The 12,532-nt window shown below is 42.6% G+C and overlaps 1 protein-coding gene across 1 annotated transcript in view; it reads right to left on the minus strand.

Annotated features, from left to right (window-relative positions):
* The window catches only part of LOC126482250 (putative odorant receptor 71a), a 96,406-nt gene that overhangs the window by 74,516 nt on the left and 9,358 nt on the right, over positions 1–12,532 (minus strand). The gene's annotated exons all lie outside the window — the stretch shown is intronic.

Genomic DNA, 12,532 nt, shown 5'->3' on the forward strand with positions numbered 1-12,532 from the left:
ACCTGGGACACGGGACAAACAGTTTAACGTGTTTTCTCTGGAGACTCCACCGACTCCTCACACTGTTGAGAGGTGATGGCCAGGCTGACCCTAAGTCTGGGAATTCCGTGTTACGACCGAGATTCGATACCGCGACCTCTCGATGTCCAGGCACGCACTTCACTGTCAGACAACCAGGCCTGACATGTATGTCGGTAGTTCATCCATACGTTTTGCTGGGTGACTTCCGAGTATGAAAATATGTGACATATATGGCCGAATCTCTCGATTCCATTGACTTCGAAGCTTAAATTCTTTATCCGCCAAGAGACCGGAGACCTTACTATTGGTCATAAATTTCAACTTGATATCCGTTCCTGTGAAAGAAGGGGTCTTAACAGTTGGACAGACAGACAGAGTCTGTTGTTGTTGTGGTCTTCAGTCCTGAGACTGGTTTGATGCAGCTCTCCACGCTACTCTATCCTGTGCAAGCTACTTCATCTCCCAGTACCTACTGCAACCTACATCCTTCTGAATCTGTTTGGTGTATTCATCTCTTGGTCTCCCTCTACGATTTTTATCCTCCACGCTGCCCTCCAGTACTAAATTGGTGATCCCTTGATGCCTCAGAACATGTCCTACCGACCGATCCCTTCTTCTAGCCAAGTTGTGCCACAAACTTCTCTTCTCCCCAATCCTATTCAACACCCCCTCATTAGTTATGTGATCTATATTCAACATAATGTGATCTGAACCATTTAAATGTCATCTGGACACAATTACTGCAATACGCTATCGTAACGTACTTATATGAACATTATTTTCTCCATACTTGAAAGTCAGCTTGTATTCTTAGGAACTTGTAACTTACCAGCATCTGTTTTTAATCGTTCATATAAGTGGAGCGATACTGTAAGGTTTTAGAGATCTGGTCGATAATCAATAATAATTTCATGTTACTCAGTGGCCTGGCGCAAGTCACCATTTCTGTGACCTGCGTGCACCTAACCTACAGTAGTATAATAGCTGGAGAACTCTAAGGAACAGGAGACGTCTCTATACATATAGGTCACTGATTTCTGTGGTGCTGGCTCTCTAAGAAATAAATCAAAAAGGAGTGATTTCAACAATTATGTTTCCGTGGAAAGCTAACATGGTATTAAAGCTGACTTTTATGAAAAAGTGTGTGTAATTTGGAAGGTAGATGGTCGTTGAGTGTGTTGGAGCCTGATGTAGCTACATCTGTCTCAACTATGAAAAAGACAAGTACTATATATCATCTTAATTACTGGCAACGACTGAGTTTGTTCACTGAAATAATCGAAACATTGATGTTTGAGTAAAGCATTCGAATGAACTGGAAACTGAAACTCTTGTCAGTTTTCGTTGACAACAATCACGACAGCAAATGTGCATTTAGCTGACTGTTGTTATCCAACGATATCAGTCACCCGAAATTGTTTCACGCTTTATTTTCTATTGAAAATACTCTTCAGTAATCGCGAAGCCGTGCTGGTGGATGCTGTGTGACGAAGTTCGAGTTGTAGTAAGGCGTAACTGTAACTACTGTTCCTCTGTTCCATGTGCGAGTGCTCAACAATCCTTTACCAAAACGTCTACAATTGGCAAACAGCAGTTTCATTCTTTGTTTAAATACAACGTGCTGAAAAAAATTTGACTTGACATATTCCTGGAGTTCAGTAGTCTGGCGGCGATGATAAGTAAAATTAAGTTAAATGACATTACATAATTATGGACGGCAAATCTAAATTTACAATTAGAGATTTTATTGTTCGGTACATTTGTATTTTAAGAAACTTAAAGTATATCAGTATTAACTCTGAGTTTTGATAACCGCACACATCAAAAAAAGCTTTGCATCACCTCGGTTCCAAGAGTTCCGGAACCCGTACAGAAAATTGGAATAGAGATCAAAGATCAACAATAGCATCAACTTTTTGTTGATCATGAAAACCACACATTGCATGTTGTACCACCAAACAGCGACACCTTCAAAGGTGGTGGTCCAGATTGCTGTACAGACCGGTATCTCTAATACCCAGTAACACGTCCCCCTGCATTGATGCATGCCTGTATTCGTCGTGGCATACTGTCCACAAGTTCATCAAGGCACAGTTGCTCCAGATTGTCCCACTCCTCAACGGCGATTCGGCGTAGATCCCTCAGTGGTTGGTGGGTCATGTCGTCCATAAACAGCCCTTTTCAATCTATCCCAGGCCTGCAAGATAGGGTTCATGTCTGGAGAACATGCTGGCCACTCTAGTGGAGTGATATCGTTATCCTGAAGGAAGTAATTCACAAGATGTGCACGATGGGGGAGCGAATTGTCGTTCATGAAGACGAATGCTTCGCCAATGTGCTGCCGATATGGTTTCACTCTCGGTCGGAGGACGGCATTCACGTATCGTACAGCGCCTTCCATGACCACCAGCGGCGTACATGGGCCCCACATAATGCCACCCCAAAACATCAGGGAACCTTCACCTTGCTGCACTCGTTGAACAGTGTGTCTAAGGCGTTCAGCCTGACCGGGTTGCCTCCAAACACCGACGATTCTCTGCTTGAAGGCATATGCGATACTCATCGGTGAAGAAAACGTGATGTGAATCCTGAGCGGTCCATTCGGCATGTTGTTGGGCCCATCTGTACCGCATAGTCTGTTGTCGTGGTTTCAAAGATGCACCTCGTCATGGACGTCTGGAGTGAAATTGCGCATCATGTAGCCTATTGCGCACATTTTGAATCGTAACACGACGGCCTGTGGCTGCGCAAAAAGCATTATTCAACATGGTGGCATTGCTGTCAGGGTTCCTCCGAGCCATAATCCGTAGGTAGCGGTCATCCACTGCAGTAGTAGCCCTTGGGCGGCCTGAGCGAGGCATCTCATCGGCAGCTCCTGTCTCTCTGTATCTCCTCCATGTCCAAACAACACCGCTTTGGTTCACTCCGAGACACCTGGACAGTTCCCCTGTTGAGAGCCCTTCCTGGCGCAAAGTAACAATGCGGACGCGATCGAACCGCGGTATTGACCGTCTAGGCTTGGTTGAACTACAGACAACACGACCCGTGTACGTCCTTCCTGGTGGAATGACAGGAACTGATCGGCTGTCGGACCCCCTCCGTCTAATAGGCGCTCCTCATGCATGGTTATTTACATCTGTGTGTGTTTGGGGAGGGGGGGGGGGGGGGAGGGGGTTAGTGACTTCTCTGAACAGTCAAAGGAATTGTGTCTGTGATACAATACCCACAGTCAACGTCTATCTTCAGGAGCTCTGGGAACCGGGGCGATGTAAAACTTTCTTTGATGTGTGTGTATATTATTGCTATTTCTTATGCAAATAATAACAGTTTCTTAGTTACGTTATGGATAGGTTGATGTTCGGTTTCAAACAATGGAAACTCCAGGTAGATATATCACAGATATATCAACAGTATATATATATATGTATAGTGTTTGCATTTGTACTCCTATGGGCTTCATTCAGACATCTGAAATAGTAGAATAATTTAAGAAAAGTTTGTGGGAATATGTAATATAAATTGTTGCTCCAAAAATTTTTAGTTATATTGTGTATGTGCTTAAGGCCACTTGCTAGTGATACTGCTTCAAAAATTCGAATTTCTATCCATCTTAAATCAATATTTAGAGTTTTGTAAACAAAATGGTAGTTAAATGAATCGATTCGGACATCGGGAACATCATTAAATACAACTTTAAATACATGTCGGTATGCAGCGGTCGGATGTCAGATGGCGTCATTATTATTTATTTGCGTTGACCTAGAAGCGTGAGACGTGGAAAGAAACAAGGTTTCACAGTACAATTGAAGGAAAGTAACGGAAAGTGTTTCATTTGTAATGCCATAAGACGAAAAAACAGCTTTTCACTGTGTTCCTTTAATCCGTTTTTCGGTTTGGGTTTTTGTCTTTGAGGGCGTCTTTCCCTGGGAAAGTAAGCGTGTATCAAGTTGAAATTGATATCGCGTACTGAGGTCGGTGGGCGCTTGGCCGTGTCAAAGTTTGAAGCTTGTAAGTGAAGGCAGCGAGGAGTTAGGGTAATTTATGCGTTCGCGATGTGTCTAATTTATGAGTCAACCAAAGACGACAGAATAGCACAGAGGAGCAAGAAAAGTAAGAGAGAAGACGAGGAACACACAAACCAAGAATATTATGCAACTGGAGGGCTTTAAGAACAACAGAGGTGAGTAACAGATGAAATGTACCTTCAAACTGAATTTCCCAATAATCAAATTTTCTGACATGTTTATTTTATGCAAAAAAACTATTTGAGCCAGAGGTCTGAAATTTTTTGTGATATTTCAGGCTACCATTTGGAGAAAAGTAGAATAGACACCAGCTTATTATCACAGGAGGAAAAATATACCCTTATTAATTATAAAAAATTACCTTAATTTTGATTGTCTAATTTAAGTATTTATAGTATAAAAATCATTTGATTGTAGTCTAATTTTTAGATAATTATGTCATAAATGTGTGCACAAAGTTTTAAGCAACTAGGAAAAGTAGTTAATAAGTCTATAGACCTCAAACGTAGACTGGCAGGAAAAATTTTAAATTACTGGCCGACATAAATGTTTAAATAATAAATTTTATATCGAAGCTATTCTGATTATTGTTATACCAATACCTTCATCCTCAGAACACTTTAATTGTCCTAAAATTTCTTTGTATGTTCAAATGTGTGTGAAATCTTATGGGACTGAACTGCTAAGGTCATCAGTCCCTAAGCTTACACACTACTTAACCTAAATTATCCTAAGGACAAACGCACACACCCATGCCCGAGTGAGGACTCGAACCTACGCCAGGACCAGCCACACAGTGCATGACTGCAGCGCCCAAGACCGCTCGGCTAATTCCGCGCGGCCTTTCTTTGTATTCGGAGTTCACATTATGTAGTTAGACCATCATAAACTTTATGAAAATTATTACTGTTTTTCCAGCCGTTCACTGGCAAGTTACCTTAAGGAAGGAAAATAATTGCGGGCATTAGGTGAAGGCTGCTTCAATTTGGAGCACAGTACTTGTTTTGGCCAGAGTAATATACAGGGTGACAATTATTGAACTACATGAAACAAAATCATCATAACTTCTGAATAGTTTGCTTTAGGACGTTCAAACTGCACGGTTGACCGCGGGACATGATGGGAGTTATTGATGTGAATAGCGACGATGCCCACTTTCATTTGGATGGGTTCGTCAATAAGCAAAATTGGCGCATTTGGGGAACTGAGAATCCACATCGATAAGTCTCTTCACCCTCAATGGATGACTGTGTGGTATGAAATTTCCAGGCACGAAATAATCGGTGCGAAATTCCTTGATGGCACAGTGACTACCGATATGTAGTGAAGGTATTGGAACATGATTAGATCTCCATTATACAAAGTGACCCATATTTCGACAAGATGTGGTTCATGCAAGACAGAGCTCGACGCCATCGAAGCAGCAGAGCGTTCCATCTACATCTACACCTACATTTATACTCCGCAAGCCACCCAACGGTGTGTGGCGGAGGACACTTCACGTGCCACTGTCTTTACCTCCCTTTACCTCCCTTTCCTGTCGTTACCTCCCTTTCCTGTTCCAGTCGCGTATGGTTCGCGGGAAGAAAGACTGCCGGAAACCCTCCGTGCGCGCTCAAATCTCTCTGATTTTACATTCGTGATATCCTCGGGAGTTATAAGTAGGGGAAGCAATATATTGGAGACCTCATCCAGAAACGCACCCTCTCGAAACCTGGACAGCAAGCTACATCGCGATGCAGAGCGCCTATCTTGCACAGTCTGCCACTTGAATTTACTAAACATCTCCGTAACGCTACCACGTTTACAAAATAACCCCGTGACGAAACGCGCTGCTCTTCTTTGGATCTTCTCCATCTCCTCTGTCAAACCCGACCTGGTACAGATCCCACACTGATGAGCAATACTCAAGTATAGGTCGAACGAGTGTTTTGTAAGCCACCTCCTTTGTTGATGGACTACAATTTCTAAGGACTCTCCCAATGAATCTCAACCTGGCACCCGCCTTACCAACAATTAAATTTATATGATCATTCCACTTCAAATCGTTACGTACGCATACTCCCAGATATTTTACAGAAGTAACTGCTACCAGTGTTTGTTCCGCTATCATATAATCATATAGTAAAGGATTCTTCTTTGTATGCATTCGGAATACATTACATTTGTCTGTCCCTGCACCAAGTGCCTATCCGCTGCATATCTTCCTGCATTTCGCTGCAATCTTCTAATGCTGCAACTTCTCTGTATACTACAGCATTATCCGCGAAAAGCCGCATGGAACTTCCGACACATCTGATCCGATATTCCGTAGGCTCTTACTCTGTTTATCAGGCGACAGTTCAAAATTGTATCGAATGCCTTCCGGAAGTCAAGGAAAATGGCATCTACCTGGGAGCCTGTATCTAATATTTTCTGGGTCTCATGAACAAATAAAGCTAATTGGGTCTCAAACGATTGCTGTTTCCGGAATCCATGATGATTCCTACAGAGTAGATTCTGGGTTTCCAGAAATGACATGATACGCGAGCAAAAAACATGTTCTAAAATTCTACAACAGATCGATGTCAGAGATATAGGTCTATAGTTTTGCGCAACCACTCGACGATCCTTCTTGAAAACTGGAACTACCTGTGCTCTTTTCCAATCATTTGGAACCTTCCGTTCCACTAGAGACTTGCGGTACACGGCTGTTAGAAGGGGGGCAAGTTCTTTCGCGTACTCTGTGTAGAATCGAATTGGTATCCCGTCAGGTCCAGTGGACTTTTCTCTGTTGAGTGATTTCAGTTGCTTTTCTATTTCTTGGACACTTATTTCGATGTCAGCCATTTTTCGTTCGTGCGAGGATTTAGAGAAGGAACTGCAGTGCGGTCTTCCTCTGTGAAACAGCTCTGGGAAAATGTGTTTAGTATTTCAGCTTCACGCGTGTGATCCTCTGTTTCAATGCCATCATCATCATCCCAGAGTGTCTGGATATACTGTTTCGATCCACTTACTGATTTAACGTAAGACCAGAACTTACTAGGATTTTCTGTCAAGTCGGTACATAGAATTTTACTTTAGAATTCACTGAACGCTTCACGCATAGCCCTCCTTACGCTAACTTTGACATCGTTTAGCTTCTGTCTGTTTGAGAGGTTTTGGCTGCGTTTAAACTTTCAGTGAAGCTGTCTTTGCTATTCGCAGTAGTTTCATGACTTTGTTGTTGAACCACGGTGGGTTTTTCCCGTCCCTCATTGTTTTACTCGGCACGTACCTGCTAAAATGCGTTTTACGATTGCCTTGAACTTTTTGCATAAACACTCAACATTGTCAGCGTCGGATCAAAAATTTTGTTTTGATCTGTTAGGTAGTCTGAAATCTGCCTCCTATTACTCTTGCTAAACCCATAAACCTTCCTCTCTTTTTTATATTTCTATTTACTTCCACATTCAGGGATGCTGCAACGGCCTTATGATCACTGGTTCCCTGTTCTGCGCTTAAAGAGTCGAAAAGTTCGGGTTTGTTTGTTATCAGTAGGTCCAAGATGCTATCTCGACGAGACGGTTCTCTGTTTAATTGCTCGAGGTAATTTTTGGATAGTGCACTCAGTATAATGTCACTCGATGATCTGTCCCTAGCGCCCGTCCTAAGCATCTGAGTGTCATGTCCTGGAGGAGCGCTTTGGGGGCAGCACTCTGAGCACTGCCATGGGCCTCGATTGGCCACCATATTCTCCGGGTTTGAACACATGCGAATCCTTTTTGTGGGGCTATATTAATGACAAGGTGTACACTGTTGTTTGTTGTTGTGGTCTTCAGTCCTGAGACTGGTTTCATGCAGCTCTCCATGCTACTCCATCCAGTGCAAGCTTCTTCATCTCCCAGTACCTACTGCAACCTACATCTTTCTGAATCTGCTTAGTGTATTCATCTCTTGGTCTCCCTCTACGATTTTTACCCTCCACGCTGCCCTCCAATACTAAATTGGTGATCCCTTGATGCCTCAGAACATGTCCTACCAACCGATCCCTTCTTCTGGTCACGTTGTGCCACAAACTTCTCTTCTCCCCAATCCTATTCAATACTTTCTCATTAGTTATGTGATCTACCCATCTAATCTACACCATTCTCCTGTAGCACCACATTTCGAAAGCTTCTATTCTCTTCTTGTCCTAACTATTTATCGTCCATGTTTGACTTCCATACATGGCTACACTCCATACAAATACTTTCAGAAATGACTTCCTGACACTTAAATCTATACTCGATGATAACAAATTTCTCTTCATCAGAAACGCTTTCCTTGCCATTGCCAGTCTACATTTTATATCCTCTCTACTTTGACCATCATCAGTTATTTTGCTCCCCAAATAGCAAAATTCCTTTACTACTTTAAGTGTCTCATTTCCTAATCTAATTTCCTCAGCATCACCCGACTTAATTCGAATACATTCCATTATCCTCGTTTTGCTTTTGTTGATGATCATCTTATACCCTCCTTTCAAGACACTGTCCATTCCGTTCAACTGCTCTTCCAAGTTCTCTGCTGTCTCTGACAGAATTACAATGTCATCGGCGAACCTCAAAGTTTTTATTTCTTCTCCATGGATTTTAATACCTACTCCGAATTTTTCTTTTGTTTCCTTTACTGCTTGCTCAATATACAGATTGAATAACATGAGGGAGAGACTACAACCCTGCCTCACTCCCTTCCCAACCACTGCTTCCCTTTCATGACCCTCGACTCTTATAACTGCCATCTGCTTTCTGTACAAATTGTAAATAGCCTTTCGCTCCCTGTATTTTACCCCTGCCACCTTCAGAATTTGAAAGAGAGTATTCCAGTCAACATTGTCAAAAGCTTTCTCTAAGTCTACAAATGCTAGAAACGTAGGTTTGCCCTTCCTTAATCTAGCTTCTAAGATAAGTCGTAGGGTCAGTATTGCCTCACGTGTTCCAACATTTCTACGGAATCCAAACTGATCTCCCCAAGGTCGGCTGCTACTAGTTTTTCCATTAGTCTGTAAAGAATTCGCGTTAGTATTTTGCAGCTGTGACTTATTAAACTGATAGTTCAGTAATTTTCACTCCCAACACCTGCTTTCTTTGGGATTGTAATTATTATATTCTTCTTGAAGTCTGAGGGTATTTCGCCTGTTTCATACATCTTGCTCACCAGATGGTAAAGTTTTGTCAGGACTGGCTCTCCCCAGGTCGTCAGTAGTTCCAATGGAATGTTGTCTACTCCGGGGGTCTTGTTTCGACTCAGGTTTTCAGTGCTCTGTCAAACTCGTATCTCCCATTTCATCTTCATCTACATCCTCTTCCATTTCCATAATATTGTCCTCAAGTACATCGCCCTTGTGTAGACGCTCTATATACTCAGTCCACCTTTCTGCTTTCACTTCTTTGCTTAGAACTGGGTTCCCATCTGAGCTCTTGATGTTCATACAAGTGGTTCTCTTATCTCCAAAGGTCTCTTTAATTTTCCTGTAGGCAGTATCTACCTTACCCTTAGTTAGATAAGCCTCTACATCCTTACATTTCTCCTCTAGCCACCCCTGCTTAGCCATTTTGCACTTCCTGTCGATCTCATTTTTGAGACGTTTGTATTCCTTTTTGCCTGCTTCATTTACTGTTTTTTTATATTTTCTCCTTTCATCAATTATATTCAATATTTCTTCTGTTACCCAAGGATTTCTACTAGCCCCCGCCATTTAATTACTTGATCCTCTGCTGCCTTCACTACTTCATCCCTCAGAGCTACCCATTCTTCTTCTATTGTATTTCGTTACCCCATTCCTGTCAATTTTTCCCTTATGCTCTCCCTGAAACTCTGTACAACCTCTGGTTTAGTCGGTTTATCCAGGTCCCATCTCCTTAAATTCCCAACTTTTTGCAGTTTCTTCAGTTTTAATCTACAGTTCATAACCAATAGATTGAGGTCAGAGTCCACATCTGCCCCTGGAAATATCTTGCAATTTAAAGCCTGGTGCCTAAATCTCTGTCTTACCATTATATAATCTATCTGATACCTTCTAGTATCTCCAGGATTCTTCCATGTATAGAACCTTCTTTGATGATTCTTGAACCAAGTGTTAGCTACGATTAAGTTATGCTCTGTGCAAAATTCTACCAGACGGCTTCCTCTTTCATTTCTCTCCCCCAATCCATATTCACCCACTATGTTCCCTTCTTTCCCTTTTCCTACTCTCGAATTCCAGTCACCCATGACTATTAAATTTTCGTCTCCCTTCAATAGCTGAGTAGTTTCTTTTATCTCATCATACATTTCATCAATTTGTTCATCATCTGCAGAGCTAGTTGGCATATAAACTTGTACTACTGTAGTGGGCGTGAGCTTCGTGTCTATCTTGGCCACAATAATACGTTCACTATGCTGTTTGTAGTAGCTTACCCGCACGCCTATTTTTTTTATTCATTATTAAACCTACTCCTGCATTACCCCTATTTGATTTTGTATTTATACCTCTGTATTCACCTGACCAAAAGTCTTGTTCCTCCTGCCAACGAACTTCACTAATTCCCACTATATCTAACTTTAACCTATCCATTTCCCTTTTAAAATTTTCTAACCTGCCTGCCCAATTAAGGGATGTGACATTCCACGCTCCGATCCGTAGAACTCCAGTTTTCTTTCTCCTGATAACGACATCCTCTTGAGTATTCCCCGCCCGGAGATCCGAATGGGGGACTATTTTACCTCCGGAATATTTTACCCAAGAGGACGCCATCATCATTTAATCATACAGTAAAGCTGCATGTCCACGGGAAAAATTACGGCTGTAGTTTCCCCTTGCTTTCAGCCGTTCGCAGTACCAGCACAGCCAGGCCGTTTTGGTTATTGTTACAAGGTCAGATCAGTCAATCATCCAGACTGTTGCCCTTGCAACTACTGAAAAGGCTGCTGCCCCTCTTCAGGAACCACACGTTTGTCTGGTCTCTCGACAGATACCCCTCCGTTGTGGTTGCACCTATGGTACGGTTATCTGCATCACTGAGGCACGCAAGGCCTCCCCACCAATGGCAAGGTCCATGGTTCATGGGGTGGGAGGGGGGGGGGGGTGGAGGTGTACACTAATAACCTCAAAACCAATGATGCTGAACTTAAAACAGTCATTCAAGAGGTCACCGACAACATCGATTTTCCGAGACGTCAGCAGGCCATGCAGAATTCAGCTCTTCCTCTGCGCCACATCATCACCAATGATGGCAGGCATATCGCACATGTCGCAACCTAAATCCGAATATCGGCAGTTACGTTTACGTGTTGAATAAAGTGTGTGCACGCTGTAGCTTGTAACTAATTCACGTTTTTTTCGTATAGTTCAATAATAGTCACCCTGTGTAACTGCTGTGTACAGCATAGCAGAACTGATCTGAGCGCAGTGTGTCGGGTAGTGGGGGTTAAACATGGTAGTCACTAATGTATTACAAATATAGTTTGTAGTAATATTTTGCAAATAAATTTCAGATGCGTACAACTCACAGAACAAATCTACACATAATCTTAAAAAAGATTATACAGAAAGTACGAAATTATAAGCGTAATTTTGATTCTTTCTCCAGATACTGTATGATGGAAACAGGGAAAATTCTTAATATAAGATACATAGTAGGCATAGAAGCACTTCTTTTTCTTCTTCTTTTTCTTTGTCTTCGGTGGCTCTTCAGTCGGTGATGAGCTTTCGCCTCTTCCACCATTTGCGCCAGATATTGTAATGTTGTGGCAGTGATTTTCTGTTCCTGTATCGCCTTCTACGTGGATATTCTACAGTAACACCTATCAGCACGATCTTTGCCCCTTTCTTTGATACCCCTGTGTCACACATACAGTATGTACCACATGCCCATCTCAGTCTCCTTGACTGCGTTGTCTTTGTGATGTGTGGTTCTTTACAGATGGCATAAAGTACATTGTTATGCCTTGTGCTCCAGTTTCCTTCGGAGCAACACGGGCCTAATACTCTGTGGAGTACCTTGCTCTCAGAGACGTCCAATAATTTGGTAGCCCAGTTCCTGGTGCGTGTCTGGGCAGTGGTTGCAGTACACCGAGGTGACACAAGTAGTGACGTGCCTCCCAGTATCGTCGGAACTCCTCCTGCCCGGCGTAGCGCACCAGCTGGACGTGGTATAGACTCAGCAAGTCGTTGGAAGTTCCCTGCAGAAATAATCAGCGGTACTGCCTCCATAGCCGACCATAATTGCGAAAGTGTTGCTGGTGCAGGATTTTGTGCACGAACTGACCTCTCGATTATGTCCCGTAAATGTTCAATGGGATTCATGATGGGTGAACAGGGTGGCCAAATCATTCGCTCGAATTGTCTTCTGATCAGTCGCGAATAATTGTGCCCCAGTGACATGGCGCATAGTCATTCATAGAAATATCATCGTTGTTTGAGAACATGAAGTCCATGAATGGCTGCAGAAGGTCTCCATGTAATTAATTTCCAGTCAATGATCGGTTCAGTTGAAACAGAGGAC

Source organism: Schistocerca serialis, chromosome 5 (assembly GCF_023864345.2).
Source record: "Schistocerca serialis cubense isolate TAMUIC-IGC-003099 chromosome 5, iqSchSeri2.2, whole genome shotgun sequence".
Lineage (NCBI taxonomy): Eukaryota > Metazoa > Arthropoda > Insecta > Orthoptera > Acrididae > Schistocerca > Schistocerca serialis.